General features: G+C 38.0%; 1 protein-coding gene across 1 annotated transcript in view; it reads right to left on the bottom strand.

Annotated features, from left to right (window-relative positions):
• The window catches only part of RASGRP3 (RAS guanyl releasing protein 3), a 101910-nt gene extending 85934 nt beyond the window's left edge, over positions 1-15976 (bottom strand). Inside the window, exon 1 of the mRNA XM_082852066.1 lies at positions 15845-15976. The gene's annotated coding sequence lies outside the window, so the exon portion shown is untranslated. The remainder of the gene's footprint in view (positions 1-15844) is intronic.
• Between the last annotated feature and the right edge of the window lie 1687 nt (positions 15977-17663).

Below are 17663 nucleotides of genomic sequence, written 5' to 3'. Positions count from 1 at the left end.
GGTGCATTAAAAATGGCATTCGACCAACCAAAATTCAACTCATATTATTCAAGAACACATTTATTAAGTAAAATAAACATGAGTCCGGTTTTGGACCCAACTTATTGGCCTAGATGGTCTGTGTCCTTTCCTTCAGAACAAAAAATTAGGCAAGCAATTCCTAGCATCCTGTGGTAGACAGGCTATTTCACAACCCCTCCAGGGATGCTTAAAAGTAACCTGCTAAAAATAGCACCTCAACTCTTATATTAGTGTCCTCAACTTCAGGGCCAAGTGAAACTATAAATTGCCTGAAATATGTCCCCTGCATTCTAATTCCATAGGACTACTATTAGCTGAAAATCCCCAGTAATCTTCCTGACAATTCCAACATTAATAAACTTTTCCTTTTTTAACCATTTTCCAAACTAGTAGGACAGGCTGAGCAGTGAGTGGTGAGGATGTTGGCACACTGGAGAACTGGGAAATCAGGATTCTCACACCCTCATCAGCCTCTCACTAGCTAAGTCACTTCATCCTTTAAGTACAGACGGTCCCCGATTTACCATGGTTCGACTTACAAATTTTTGACCTTATGGTGCTGTGAAAGCTATATGCATTCAGTAGAAACCGTACTTTGAATTCTGAATTCTGATCTCTTCCCAGGCTAGCAGTGTGCACTCCGATACTCTGTAGTGATGCTGAGCAAGCTGCACCTCCCAGTCAGCCCCACAATCACAAGGGGAAACAACCCATACACTTAACGACCATTCTGAACCCCTACAATCATTCTGTTTTTCGCTTTCAGTACAGTATTCAATCAATTACATGGGATACTCAACATTTGGTTATAAAATAGGCTTTGTGTTAGATAATCTTGCCTGACTATAGGCTAATGTAAGTGTTCTGAGTATATTTAAGGTAGGCTAGGCTAAGCGATGATATTCAGTAGGTTTGGTGTATTAAATCCATTTTCCACTTAACGATATTCTCAACTTATGATGGACATATTGGGACATAACCCCCTTGTAAGTAGAGGAAGATCTGTGTAAGATTCCTCAACTGCAAAAGGGAAATGATAATATCTGACTCAAAGGGTGGCTATATGGTTTGGAAATAATGCATTGCGTTGCATTTCAGACTTTTAGCCTATTAAAAATATTCAATAAATGCACAAGGATATACATAAGACAAGTTCAATACAACACTTGTAATAACAACAATAAAAAGGAAACAACCTAAAATTAAGGGAGATTGATCAAAATAATCACAATGTATTATCAATGCTGAATAAATCATGCAGTCATAAGAAGGATGGATGGGAAGATGGCTTTGATGTAGTAAGTGAAAAAAGCAAGCTGTAAAAAACAGTAAGCATAAATGATTATTGTTTTAAGCCAACAAACAACCCCCCAATGTATCTAGCCCCATTTTTATTACAATCGTTTATGTTGTCAAATGCATAGAAAATATCTGCAGTGACAACAAGCAATAAACATGTATCTACTCTGAAGAAAAAAAAAAAGAGGATTGCAAGTCTTTCCTCTTTTATACTATTCATTTTGATATTGAGTACATTCACTTATAATAAACTCACAGTGCATTTATAATTAAAAATGAAAGACAATAAATAAAGAAATGAGAAATAATTAATGTAAAGCACTTAGCAGATGCCTAGCGGGCTAGGATGAATGGTGATTATCATAGTTACTTCTGTCCAGAAGCAACAGAACCCCTTAAGTAAAACAAGTTTACATGCAATCAGGTATGTTCGTGTGTGAACTCAATCAGTATCTTTTTTAAGGGGTTGATTGCTATGTTTATTGTGGTGATACATATGGATGTATACATATGTCAAGACATCAAATTGTATATTTTTATTATATGCCATTTATTATATGACAATTACACCTCAACAAAATTGTTTATAAAAAGTGGAGCTAAAATTTGCAACTGTAAGAACATAAAAGATGGGAGCCTGAGATTGGAATTAAAGGTTTCTAAGATTTTTATGTTATTCAGAAGAAGATTTCTTTATGTTATTCGGAAGATGTTAATATGAAGATATTAACATTAGGCTTTGCTAAATCAAATATGTATTTAAAATTTTTAAGTATAACTAATAAAAGAAAAGAAATAGAAATAGATTACATAACTCCCAAAACACAGAACTAGAACAAAAAATCTCAAAAATTGGAATACAGAAAACTTGAAAAATCCAAAAGAAAGCAGGAGAGGAGAGAAAAAGAATGGAAAATAGAAAACAAAAATTACCTCAACAACTACAGTGTTGATTGTCTGAATTCACCATTAAAATGCAAAGACTATCATTAAATAACAAACAAAAAAGATGGATCCATTTTTAATCCATTCAGTTCCACAGGTGTAGGATATGTGTGTGTATGAGCGTAAGAGTATGTGTATATGAGTGTATGTGTGTGTGTTTACACACAGAGATAAGAGGAGCAGATAATGCTCCCTGACTCAACTTCTTTTAACTATTTTTCTGAAGCCTTAAAACTAATTGAAGGATACCCAAAGCAATCTACAGATTCAATGCAATCGTTACCAAATTACCAATGGCAATTTTTACAGAACTAGAACAAAAAAATCTCAAAATTTGTATGGAGACACAAAAGACCCCGAATAGCCAAAGCAATCTTGCGGGGAAAAAAATGAAGCGGGAGGAATCAGACTCCCTGATTTCAGACTATACTACAAAGTGACAGCAATCAAGACAATATGGTACTGGCACAAAAACAGAACTATAGATAAATGGAACAGGATAGAAAGCCCAGAAATAAACCCATGCACATATGGTCACCTTATCTTTGATAAAGGAGGCAAGAATATACAATGGAGAAAAGACAGCATCTTCAATAAGAGGTGCTGGGAAAACTGGACAGCTCCATGTAAAAGAATGAAATTAGAACACTCCCTAACACCATACACAAAAATAAACTGTGTGATTCCAAAAATCATGTATGTTCACCATAAAAAAAATGAGAAGTATAGAAAAGCACAAAGAAAAATAAGATCAGCTCTAATCATACCGTTCTTAAAATTCTTATTTCAGTGTATATTTGTGGTCACCTGCCAATGGTCCCCAGTGATCCTCACATGCCCTGTGTTGTCCTTGCTGACTAAAGGCTGACCCAGGGCTGGCCCTGCATGACTACTGGAATACAAAAGCAGCAGTGGTGTGTAACTCCCAAGGCAAGGTCATAAAAAGCACTCCAGCTTTCATCTTAGTCAAGGATCTCTCACTCGGAAGGAAGTCAGATGCCATGTCATGAAGATATTCAAGCAGCCTACAGAGAAATCCAAGAGGAGAGGAACTGGGGGTCCCAGGCAACAGCCAACACTGACCTGCCAGCCATGAGCATGATGTGCTTCAAAAGTAGGTCTTCAAGTCCCTACTTCAGATCAAGTCTTCAGATGACTGAAACCCCACCTGACACCTGATTGCAACCCACTCTTTAAAGGCACTTAGTTTGGGAATGACTTGTTACACAGAAATAGGTAACTAATAAATATCTTTCCTATCTTTTATAAAATTTAAAATGGGCATATAGATTTTCAGTCTACCTTTTTAATTTATCATAAATATTTCCAATGTCAATAAATATTCTCAAATATTCCAATGTCATCAAATATTCCTCTGAAACATGATTTGTCCCATGGCTGCACAATGTTCCATCTTACCTACATAGTATATTATATTATGTCTTTTTTTTGAGACTGAAAGAGCATAAAGCTTTATTTAATGGCCAGAGAATGGAGAAGCAGGAATCTAGTTCACAAATCAACTTCTCTTTTAACATATTATGTCTTAAGAGCAGATATTTGGAAAACAATGTCTCAGTCCTAAAGAATGAAACCCCAGTGATGGTAAGTTGGTGGCGGAAAAAAATACATATATGAGTGGAAATTCTGTATACCTTATTAATATTTTTATTCATTCTTTCACCAAACATAAAATTAGTATATTGGTGTGTAATACTTTATAGCAGGTACTCCACAAAAGATAAAAATGATTGACAGAATTTAGGATCTCAAATCATACCTGGGCAGCACTTGACATGTGTCTCAACACCTACCTTAGCACCAAGTGCAGAGTAATCATGTTATACCTTGTATATATAACTGAGGAAACATATCTGCTCCTCTATCACATTTAAATTTGTGTCTTAACGAATCTCATTACAAATTATAATGTCGTGATGACTCAGAACAAACAATAAAAGTATTACTTACATACTTATTATACATAGTATCTGGTTCCCAGAGGGAATTTTTTAAAAAATAGCTTTATTGGGACATAATTCACATACCATACAATTCATTGGTTTGGGTATATTACATTATTATTTTTTTTAATTGTGGTAAGATATATGTAACAAAAAATTACTATTTTGACCGTTTTTAAGTTTACAATTCATGAGGATGTTACATTCACAATGTTGTGCAACCATTACCATTATTTCCAAAAGTTTTTTACCACCCAGATTAGAAATTCTATAACCATTAATGAAGAATTCTCCACTCATCCCTGCCCCCAGCCTTCAATAACATCTAACTTGATTTCTATCTCTGTGATTTGCCTATTTGAGTTATTTAACATAAGTGGAATTACACAATTTTTCTCCTTTTGTGTCTGGATTATTTCACTTACAAGACACATCCATGTTGTAGAATATATCAGAACTTCATTCCTTTCTATGGCTAAAGAACATTCCATCATATGTATATACCATTATTTGTTTATCCATTCATCTGTTGATGGACACTTGGGTTGTTTCCACTCTTTGGCTATTGTAAATAATGCTTCTATGAACACTGACCTACTCCAGAGGGAGTTTTTCAAAGCACAAAACATGGCTCATACCTCAAGGAATTCATAATTAGGTCGATGAGAGAAGGAACTCCTGGAAAATTAACTATATAGGCAAATAATGGCTGAATAAATGAAAGAAATACCACCAAACATCATGTGATTAAATATATTAGACAATTAGACAGCGTGTTATAGTATTTCAGAAGAGGTGATGTCACAGAAGACTAGCAATGGTTTTATCAAAGAGAGCACATCTGTGCTGCATCTGGAAGCATATGCAGGCTTTGAATTGAGAGAAAGGAGCGGGGTGGCATAACTCTAGCTGGCCAGATCAGCACAGGAAAGTCTGGAGGGAGAGAAAATGCATGGCACTTATACATGGAGACAGCTTTGGCGGTCCCAGCTCAAGCCCCTCTTTGCTGCAAACTGCCCCCATCTGCAGGATTAGTATAGTGACCCCCCACTCCCAAGGCCATAAATGACTAGACAAGGTATTGACACCTGAGGCAAGTATAGGTCAGCTGGATAATTAGATTCTTTCTCAAGAGAATTTGGAATTTAGAGCTATCAGTGCTTGAACAAAAAGGACAAACAGGAGCTAATGGACATCCTCTTTCTCCCTGTCATGGTGAAGCAGGGAAAGATGGAGAGAGAGAGAGACAGAGAGAGAGAAAAGCAGAACCTCCCAGGAGGAGTGGAGGTAAGGAACCATCAAGTTCTCCAGTCAGGTCTCAGACCCTTTATCAGCTGGTTTCTGGAGGGAGGCCCCTGCCAGTCTCAGCTTCATTTCTTGTGCTTCTGTGAGATACACTTTTTTTCTTATAACCACTATAGCTACTTTGAATGTATTTCCATTCATTGCAACTTGGCTAAGATCTCAAGCAGTTTGCCTGCCGAGCGTTTAGCTAAGCGACTCCATTTTTTTTTGCGGCCTCGGCATCCATTTTGTTCGGCTGAGTGGCCCTCTGGGTGCCTTAAACTGACCCTCGCCCCTCCTACAAGAGCATGCCCTAGAAAACAGCCAGAAGAATCACAGTTAACTTCCTGCTATGAGTTCCCCAAGAACCCTTGTGATCAAAGTCTCCCCTACCTCCAAGAGCCCTGTGTCCCTTTGTTAGGAGCCCCGTGGAGCTTACCAAAACCCTGCTCCTTTTGGTTTGAATTGAGCCTTAGCTCAGGAACCCCAAAGCATTGCACCCACGGATTCTACCCTAATATAAGCGTGTGCCCCATGTCCTGTCCCTGCCTTGACCTCCCCCTCCAGGGCTGCTGAGTACTTCCCCCAGGATAAACCTCTCCATTTCAGTTTCTCTTGTGGTCTTTTGTTTTGCTCACCATCCTACACCTGGGGCTCTCCTTAACAATGTTAATTCAACGAAGTCACAACAACCCCCAAGACAGATTACAGTTGGTCAGTTCTTCTGTATCCGTGGGTTCAAAAAAATTTTTTTTTCGGAAGATCCCAAAAAACAAAACTTGAATTTGCCATGCACTAGCAACTATTTCCATAGCACTTCCATTGTATTAGGTATTACACATAATCTGAGATGGTGATTTAAAGTATAGTATGTGTAGTTTAAACGCAAACACTATGCCATCTTATGTAAGGGACTTGAGCATCTGAGGATTTTCATACCAGCAAGGGTCTTGGAACCAATCCCTGTGGATAGAGAATACTAAGGGAGAAATCTGCTCTCAGGCGTGTGGAGAGTTGAATGTGTGGGGAGGGGGGACCCTGAGGGAAGGAAATCAGGTGGAGTGAGTCCTTGAATAAGGGGAAAAGGAGCAAACATAGAAGCAATAGTGACGGTAAAGGAGGAATGGGATAATCTCAACTCACCTGTACGTCCCTGAATTCTCTTGCTGATTTGTGAAATCAGTGGCCCCACTCAACTCAGACATCTTGATCTTGCCTAAAGACCAGTTAGTGCCTAACCTTGCCACCTGCTCCTCGTTTACTAGTGATAAGGAAAAGCAGCAGTAGTATCTGCAGGATCCAACAGCTAATGGCGCTCACGAAGGTATGAAAGACTGACTCGGAAAGCACACTCCACACGCAAAGGTCAGTTGCACACGCTGCCTCCCTCCCCTCCTTTTTCCCCTTCTGGAAGCTGCACAAGAAAATTTAGAGAATGACCCAAGTCCTGGTTCCCCCGTGCTCTGCCTCCCCACGCCCGCCCACGCCCCCAGAAGGACGGAGCAAGCTTGTAGAATTCTCTTAGGTGTCCCTACATTCCCTTTCACTGCAACCTTTCTCTAACTTCTTCTCTTCTAACCTCTCTGCCAAATGTGACTTAGGAAAATCACGCCCTATTTAGGAACCAAAAAAAGCTCCTAATTATGGCTACACCCTGAAGAGCAGCGTTAGAGGTACTCGGTCCTAAGGACGGGGGAAAAAAGGAGAATCCAAAGTTTAGAAATTAAAATTAGACACAAATGAAAAGGCCTTCTCCACCTAGGCGTCACGCAGATAATAAGGCCGTCTCCTGAGAAAAGAATTCCATCTATTTCCTCATTCTTCTCCAGTGAAGTTGCTTTCCTACTGACATTAGCAAACAAGATAAATACAATTTATCTTTTATGCTTGTCCCGGCATCTGATAGAGCACCTGGCACTTCCTAGATTCTCTATCAGTGCTTTTGCTTTGGGTAGATGGAGATTGTAAGTTGATTCAATATATTATTTTTCTGTTTAGGTTAATTATTCATGTATTATTAGCGTATAAATGTAATGTAGTTATTAACATAGTATTAGTGCATGGTATAATGTATTAATGTAGAAATGATACATTAATAGTTATATTTCATTGTAAATGCATTGCAATAATTAATACACATTTATAATAATTATAATGATTTAAGCATAATAATTTAATGTAATACATTGTGAATACGTTGTAAATACACTGTAATGATTTCATTGTAAGTATATGAGATATGATATTTTAGGTGCACACACCAGTCACTCTACAACTTTGCTTCTATGGGAAAAATGAAAAGTTTATTCAGAGGGCCAAGAACATTCTTAAAAACAAGCTTTTGGAACACTTCAATCTGTATATCATGCAATGGATGGTCATTATTTATATTTTACATGTCTTTAACTTTTATTTTGATTTTAGAATTTTCTGATTGCTTTAAATCTAGCTCCGTAACCAAACCTTCATGGAATAAGAAATGAACCCAAAATATGATCATTTCAGTTGGCTGTGACTCCTTGCCAGGACTTCAGAAGCCCTTGTTTCCAGGTCTCTTGCCATTGGCGGGGCCTTAAGAACCTACAGTGTCTTTTAGTTTTATCCACTTCCATTGGTTCTATTTTTGTATCTCCATACTTAGCACACAGAACTATCTTTGTCACTCCAGCTGACTGGCATGAGAGTCCCCAGGGCATAGTAGTTATACAAGATTGTTGAAGCATACTTCCTACCCTTCAAGTAAGACAATGCAGACTGCAGAAAAGACATCAGAAATGGTCACAATGGTAGAAGAAGTGTGTGTGTGTGTGTGTGTGTGTGTGTGAGTGAATTGCTAAAGATTTCTTTGTACTAAGTTTTATGCATTATTAAGAGCACAACATCTATAATGCTTTCTAGAAGTTCATTTTAGGCTGTGTAATATCTGTTACCATGTCTAAATTCACTTAGAAACATCATGATAAAATAAAGTTTCTTATAATCATATAACCCAGATTTCAAAAATTGAGAGTTTTTTAAAACCTCTATTACCCTTATTCTCAACTGAAAAATCCATCGTTACTCGCAGCATTCCAGTTGATCCAACGAACAGTTGGACTGTTCTAAGAGGCCAAAACTTAGAAACTGTCAATCCTTTGCTTGCCTTTCAGTGATTCAGTTTTATTTGATACATGTAAGAGTGGCCTGCTGAGTACATCAGAAAGAAGACTGTGAGTCCTGAACAGACAGCAGAATCTCTCAGCCCAAACTTCACATGCCATTCATGTAACTGCATAGCACTGCAGCTCTGCTGTTGAGATTTGCACTGCCCACTCCAGTAGCCACTAGGCACCTCAAGCCACTGAGCACATGAAATGAGGCCCGTGAACCGAGATATGTAGCAGGCATAAAATACACCCTGGATTTCAAAGACTTGGTACCAAAGAAGAAGGTAAGATATCTCATTAACAATCTTTTATATTGATTGCACGTCAAAATGATAATGTTTTGGATATATTGGGTTCAACAAACGAGATTCTTAAAACTAATTTTTACCTGTCTCTTTACTTCCTTAATGTGGCCACTAGAAAATATAAAATGACATTTGTGGCTCACTTTATATTTCTACTGGACAGTGCTTGGTCTAGAGGCCTCCACAATAAATTGCATGACCAGTAATTAGTCTTTCAGATTGGAAGTCAGAGCCGCTGCAGAATTTTATTCCAAATTGGGCTAATCAGAGGAGAGTATGACCAGGAGTAAAGATTAAAGCAGCCCCTCATGTTTAGTTTTCCCAACCAAAGCATTTTAATAATACCCAACAGGACAGTTAAGTCATGTCTAAGGACACAAGTCACTGGTTGAGATACTGATAAATGTCACTGCAGTGCACGTAGTACCTGCCTTACTTAGCTCTTTCCCAGTTGATAACACATCCTTCTTTTTCATCTCAGTCGTTGTTAACTGTACTCATTTCATAGCACGGAAACAAGAGAGGGAATCATGAATTCACGTGTTTTGACTTTTTGTTGTTGGTTTCCCCCACCATTGCTGTTAAAATGAAGACAAGGGATCTTTTCACAGAAAATAGAAACGTGAATTTGATTTTTAAAAATTTAATGGAAAATAAAACTTTTAAGATTCTGTGTACGGGCAACAGGGGGCTAGTTATTATTATAGCAGCATTATAACTGGACACGTCATGCACGTGGAGAAGTTCACACTGACACTGAATATTAACATACATAAAAATTCATTCCCAAATCACTGATGTGGGATTACCAGATTACTGAATTAAAAACACATTGGGGGTCACTACTGCCAGCAAAGAGTTGTGTAACTGCTGGTAAAAACAATAGTGATTTCAGGAGTAGATTGAAAACAAAACAATAATATCTTTGTAATGTTCTGAAATTGTTGCACTAATAGAACTAAGACAGGCTCCATTGCATTTCCCAGTCTGATTTGCTGACCATCTTGTCTGCCCATAATTGTTTTCTGCCATTCATTTCCTCCAATTGTCAATTATTGCTAAAACAATTATGAAAAAAACAAGTGTCTGTCTTTGTTTCCTGTTGCCCATGAATACAGTGAAGTCATAGACCAGACTAGTGCATCATAATCTTTTCCATTACAATGAATTATGCTGTCACAAACAGGATACAGTGCTTTACTGGGCAAAGAAGCCAAAATGGGGCTGAATTAGCACAAACCTGACTGTCAGCCATGACAGCAAGAAATTAGAGCACTGGGACTTAGTTTTCCACTTTTTCAAAATATACTGGTTTTTGTACCTGATTATAAAAGTACATGGATAGACCTAGAGACTGTCATATAGAGTGACGTAAGTCAGAAAGAGAAAAACAAATATTGTATAATATTGCTTATATGTGGAATCTAGAAAAATGGTACAGATAAACTTATTGGCAAAGCAGAAATAGAGACACAGTTGTAGAGAACAAACTTATGGATACCAAGGTGGGGGAAGTGGGATGAATTGGGAGACTGGGGTTGACTTCTATACACTATTATGTATAAAATAGATAACTAATGAGAACCTACTGTATAGCACAGGGAACTCTACTCGATGCTCTGTGATGACCTAAATGGAAAGGAAATCTGAAAAAGAGGGGCTATATGTATATGTATAACGATTCACTTGGCTGTACAACAGAAACTAACACAACATTGTAAAGTAACTATACTCCAATACAAATTAAATAAAAAATAAAAGTAGTACATGCTACCCCAGAGACAAAGTAGAAAATAAAAATCACCATTACCTCACTGACCAGAGATTCTTATTGTTAACATTTTGGTGTATGAATTTTTAGTTCTTAACTCTTTTTCATATATACATTTATAATGTTTAAGAAAATGGGATCACACCATGTACATAATTTTTTGTCTTCTCTTTTTCACCTAACATTTACTACAAAGCGTTTCCAATGCCATTAAATATTTTAATGTAATTTAATGGCTATTTGTAATTCCATATTGTGGGATATTATTTGGCAATTTCCTTATTTTGTATATTTGTCCAAAATTTGTCTGTTTCAAATAGATAAACTCTTTTACATATATTTTTTGCCTCAATCTATGAATATTTCCTTAGGATATATTCCTAAAAGATAGACTATTTACTTTTTTATGTATATATATATTTTTTTTAAATTTATTTATTTTTGGCTGTGTTGGGCCTTCGTTGCTGCACGTGGGCTTTCTCTAGTTGGGTGAGCGGGGGCTACTCTTTGTTGCGATGTGCGGGCTTCTTATTGCGGTGGCTTCTTGTTGTGGAGCATGGGCTCTAGGTGCACAGACTTCAGTAGTTGCAGCACGCAGGCTCAGTAGTTGTGGCTCACGGGCTCTAGAGCACAGACTCAGTAGTTGTGGCACACAGGCTTAGTTGCTCCATGGCATGTGGGATCTTCCTGGACCAGGGATCGAACCTGTGTCCCCTGCATTGGCAGGCGGATTCTCAACCACTGCACCACCAGGGAAGCCCCAGACTATTTACCTTTTAGTAGAAAAAATATTGTGTATTTTGAAATAAATATTTAGAATGAAATGTCTAGGAAAATTCCTTAACAATCAAGGCACAGATGTGCATTAAAAATTTAATAACCGAGCTTGATATATGTACCTTCCTAACAGGATAAACAAGTGAAATATTTTCAATGATTACAAAGTTTAAGATAAATCTACAACGGGTCTATCCAAAATGCCCTTTGGGCCAGCCAGCTGTAAAAGTCTAAGTAATTCCACGAAGTCCTTTTCCAGAATCTTTTAGCACAACTAGCCTCCAAACCCTTTAGGAGCCCACAGATGATTCTGCAGTGATTCTGTGACCTCTTAGTTTCCTAAAGAGCTTGCTTCTAGTGGCTGCCTGCACTGTCCCTGACCTGCGCTGAGCATTGTTACCTGGTTCTGCCACTAGAGGGCAGCCAAGGACAGGGAGAGGTGTTTAACCCCTTTCTTGGTCCTGTTTTCTCTTCGGTATGGTATAATCTTTATTTCATAAGATAACCGAGGAGAAATCTAAAAATGAGGCACTGAAGGGAAAAACAATTTAGGTAATAAATATACAAATAAGTAAAATCAATAAGAAAATCTCTGTGTATAAACTATTCCCGTTTCCTCAGAGAGATTAACCAAAAGGTGCAGAATTCTGAGGGCTACCGTAGTGAGGAACAAAGACCAGGCATCTGGTTAAAAATTGGGTTACAGCATGAACAATTGTGCCCTTAGATCTTTGCAGATGGAGAAAGTGAATCCACAGCAGATACATTCTCCAGGGGAATGAGTGGGTACATGGCTTTGAGCTCATGCACACCTGGCTTCCATTTTCTGTCTCTAGCTAGGTAATTAAGGACAAGTCCCTTAACCTCTCTGAGCCTTAGTTTTCTCATTTATACAATGTGGCTAGCAATGGAACCTGCCCATAGGTGGTTGTAAGCACGAAATAAGAGAATGTATATTAAAAAGCTTGGCATATAGAAAATTCTCCATCAATGTTGGCCGTTGTTATTATTTCCAGCCCTCACCTTTCTCCTAAGCTGTTTCCCATTTCCAGCTGTCCACTTACTATTTCTACTTGATTATCCCATCATCACCTCAAATTCAATATGTCTGAAAATAAAATCCTTGCTTCCCTCACTAATTCCCTGACCTGCTTCTATCTCTTTGGCTATTTCTTTGAATGGACTCTAAGTAAAACATAATATCCTCTCTAACACTTCTTCTCCTCCTAAAACCATATCCAATCAGTTTACAAAACATGTGGGATATGTTCTCTAATGTGTCCCCAATCTGGATGGTTTCTTTCTCTCTGTTGTCACCAGCACCCAGACCTTGGTGACCTGCTCTTTGCCCCAGCAAGTCCTGCCTTGAATGGGCAGGTCTTATTGATGTCATTTCCCTTCTCAAAATCCTCAGTGACTCCCCAGTGTCTTCAAATTAGATTCTAAATTCCTTAGCCTGGCATTATTGTCCCACTGCAGTCTGACTTCAACCTCCTCCAGATGCTTTCTTCTTGTTCTGTATGGGCATTGCCCCTGCTCCTATCAAGCTGGTTGACACAGAGTTCGCTGGTAGCGTTGCCAGTAGGAAATAAAAAACACAGGACACTCAGTTAAATGTGAATCAGATAAACAACAAATATATTTTGTATAAGTATGTCTCATGCAATACGCCTCATACACACCAGTGAAATAGGACATACTCTTACTAGAGAAAGTATATGTCGTTTATCTGAAATTCATATTTCAGTGGGAATCTTGTATTTCATCCAGCAACCCAAGTATCAATACATTCCTATCTCTTCCCATGCACACAGCTCCGTTCTTGTCTTGGATGCCCTTATCTCTTGCCGTACCCATGAGATCTCCCTGTGCCCTTCAAGGCTCAGCTCAGCCTCATCCCTCCATGAAGCCTGCCTGGATCAGGCCTTCCTTATCTGTGCTTATTATCTACATCATTCATTTCGTTCCATATATAGTATGCCTTGTGTTCTGTATAACTCCCACTCTCCAAGTAAATGTTGAGTTTATCAAAGGTAGAGAATGTATTATAAGTAGGAGAACTTAACAAATATGCTTTGGTGGTGTGGTGCTGTGCTGACCTGTAATATAGGATGTGAGAGGATGAGAGCACAGGAGAAAGAGAACATCCAGAGGCCACTAATCTGGATTTAAGGTGCTCATAGACCCACGAAAATCAATTTGCAATTCCCCCTCCTTCCATAACATCAGGCCAGGTGGGTATGGCTGCCTGGCCTTGGCATGCTTCTTCCTACACCCCACCTTCAATACATCCTACAAGTTGTGGATTACATTGGTGACTAAATTTCTTAAAACTCCACTCTATCTGAAGAGTAATCTGATTTCACTTATATTTCTATGTGAGAGTCGGGGTGGCTATACTATGCAACCTGTAAACATATAGTGATTATAGGAGTTATGCAGGAAATGAAGAAATAAATGACTACTTAATTAATAGAGAAGCTAAAAAAATTGGCAATTTTTTTTTCAGAATTAGCTAACTCTAATAACGTACCGTATTCTCAGGAGCTTGAGAATACATCAAGAAAGCTATGAAACTATTAAGCCATTCCCAAGAAATCTATTTTAAATAACTGGCATTTCATGGATACATTTATAAGCATCTATGGGCAACCAGAAACCAATGACCAACAACAAGACTTTTAAAAGTGAAAAAATATATATTCTTAGAATAAAATACATAACTCATTATTTTATCTATTATTTAAACCTTCAATAGTGTTTAAAACATTTTTATTCTCATCATGTAAACATATGAATGTGTCAAGTGAGAATGTTGTTTTGAAATTATAAGAGGAAAGGTTCAACATGAACAGAAATCAGGATCACTGTAAGCAATGTCCCTATCGCTGACCCACCTGGAGTAGCAATTAATTAGGTTACCTCAGACTTTTCTTTGTGGAAATAATAAAATGGATTCAGCACTGAATTCAGGACTTTGCAGCACCGGAATGTCCTGGAAACAAGGGCTAAGAGTTCGTTTTATTTGTTTCTTCAGACCCATCATATTTGTCCAGATTAATTTTATTTCACTCTATTTTTTACAACCTAATTTTAACTAAGAAATATCGCTCTTTCAACTCAAGAATATTATACTTTGATATTTCCATGGAATGAATTATAATTTTCTAATCAGAAGAAAATAACCCTTAAATTCTTCCATGAAAGCGAACAGCCAATGCGATCCACATTGAGACAGAACTGAGCCTTGGCCTCCTGCACTAGTTGCAATCTGGCTGGCTCAGCTTTTCTGGCTTCCAGATTTGCTATCTTCTTAAGACAGATTCTAAACATACCAGTCTCAAACTGGGATAAGCCAAAATAACAGCAACACATTTCCTTTGGCTCTTCCTTTTCAATAAACCACCAGAACCTTATTCCTTTGTTTGACATCATGGTGACATTAATCACGTTTCTCCAGGACACGAATGTGGATATTATCAGCGGTGAATGCAAATATGGTGCATCATCTAAACAAACATACTTGTTTGATGGCAGAGAACGTTAACAGAAGTTGGAATGTCTCTAGGAGCTTTACAAGTGTTTGTGGGCAGCATCAACTGCTCTTGGATTTAATCCATTCCCTTTTGACCTTTCCAGTTCCAAACCCAGGGACATTTTTTCAGGTCACTCAAAAATATATGTTGAATGAATGTTTTGAAATAATAACTTAAATGTAAATAATTATTGTGAACAGTTTCTATCACTGGAGCTGTTAAGTGCTGTTTTTTGTGCTTCTAGAGGGTTTTTCTTGGCCTGAAGATGAATGTTCAGGAGAAGCTCTGTATTAAAAAAAATTTAATCTTCACATAATTTTATACAAAATTTAATTTTTAGTTAAAATAGCTTTTCTAAAATAGACCACTTTTGCTTGAGGGCCTCTCTATTAAATGTATTCTAAACCAGTATTGATACCCCCAAAATGGTATATGGATCACTCAGCAGCACTTTGAAAAGGGTAGAAAAACAGACAAATATCAAGAAATTATTTTTCAAAAATGATTTTCAATGAAATTATGTATACTGTTTAATCCCCTGGTGATAATGAAACAAAGAAAACTTAGTGGCTATAAAGCTATCTTAAGGAAACAACTACTTTAAAAACATTATCGTTAAAAAGCGAAGATGTCACAAGTGAGGCTGATTTCCACATTTTTTCAGAGATATAAGCAAAGCTTATGAGCTCTTCATGAGTGACCGCCCTCAAATTATACGCACCGTCTGGGGTTAATATCCACAGTGCATAATATGCATGTAGACACAACAATAGACAGTCTTAAAAAGGACACTTACCTTAACTCGCAGGTGTGGAATCATTTCAAGCGCATCCCTCTGTTGAATCCTCTCTTCTGCTTCACCAACCCGTTACAAGTTTCTTTTCCACGTATCTAAACACCTAGAGATTCCTGTTCTTTCTTCTAAAATGCTGCGTTCACCTCCATTGCCCAAATCCAGTTCAAAAATGGGGAGAGTAAAAAATTCGAATTTGCAAGCTGTTTACGCCTAACGACGACAGCGAAGCTGCTAAGCTTTGAGCTCACTGAATTAAAGGTTGTTTGGCTAAATGGCAGGCACACTTCCTTCTATTCTTTCTGAACTTAGTTTTCCTGCCTCCAGCGGAGCTTTTTCCTTTCCTGGGCTATAAATAGGCTGGTCGTAAGAGTCCGGAGGAAAGAAGAAGGCAGGAAATACATTTGATTTCAAAAAGCAGTCTTAGGGTTGTGTGTGTGTGTGTGTGTGTGTGTGTGTGTGTGTGTGTGTTTCTTTCAAGTGAACACCAATAAACAAGTTAAGGAAAATTCAGCTTTGGTGTGTGCACCATAGTCAATATTTTCTTTGATTTCCTATAACCTCAGTTTGGCTATAAGCTGTCATTTCTCATAAGCAAAGCTTGGGTTTAGAGATGTATTATTTTCTACAGACCATAAAAAAATCTACATCTAAGCCTTCAATTTTCAAAGGATTGCCAAATAAATCAAATTTTCCAGGGGAACTGAGGAAAGGGGCAGACAAGGCGGGTTACCGTAGTTGTTTCTTTTCATTCAAAAGGAGGTGAAGCAGTACTTTTTGAAGCAAGATTCAACAAAAGGAAAATATCAGGTGAACAAGAAAAGCAGATACTTTTGCTTGGATGAAAGTATGAGGTCGAATTTATAAGCCAGTCAGCTATTTGTACTAAATTAATAGATTGTCCACAGTCTTGCTACTCAAAGTTGTTTAACTTCTCTTATAATTATATGCAACACAAAGTAAAATAAAAATTAGACGTCATTTTTCACATGTCAGAGTGGCAGATCAAAATTTTGGATATTGTCTGCTACCATTGAAGTGTGGAGAAATAAGCATCTGTATAATAGTAGATGGGAGTGTAAACTGGCATAGACTATTTGATAGAGGGCAATTCTCAACCTCTTTCAAAATGTTAAGTGCACATACTCTAACAAGATACTTAAACATGCTTAATTCTGCAAAGCGGGAGTGGAGACCTAGAAAGGGGGAACAGTTTAGTTTCTGATATACATATTTTGTGCTCTTTTAACTTTTTTATTTATTTATTTTTATGCGGTATGAGGGCCTCTCACTGTTGTGGCCTCTCCCGTTGTGGAGCACAGGCTCCGGACGCGCAGGCTCAGCGTCCATGGCTTACGGGCCCAGCCGCTCCGTGGCATGCGGGATCTTCCCGGACCAGGGCACGAACCCGTGTCCCCTGCAACGGCAGGCGGACTCTCAACCACTGTGCCACCAGGGAAGCCCTCTTTTAACTTTTATACTGTGTATGCCATGCTTTAAAAACTTATTAAAAGGTAGAATTTTTAAAACTGTTATTACTTAAGTAATAAATAATAACATAGGATTCATAGGATTCTATTATCTATTTATTATCCATCATCTATCTGTCAATCATTATACACTTACCGTCTCAACAAGCTTTTCTTTTCATTGGTTTACATTGGGTAATGCTTTAAGAAGCAACCCTGGAATACCCAGGAATCTCTTTGCGGGGGAAGGGCTGAGTACTGAGAGCACTGTCCACAGATCAATAGCATCAGTAGCACTTTGATCAGAGCCTCCAGGGCAGGGCCCAGCAATCTGTATTTTAACTCCAGATGGT

This window comes from Leucopleurus acutus (genome assembly GCF_964270905.1).
Source record: "Leucopleurus acutus genome assembly, chromosome: 12".
NCBI lineage: Eukaryota > Metazoa > Chordata > Mammalia > Artiodactyla > Delphinidae > Leucopleurus > Leucopleurus acutus.
This window is presented reverse-complemented; position numbering and strand designations above follow the sequence as displayed.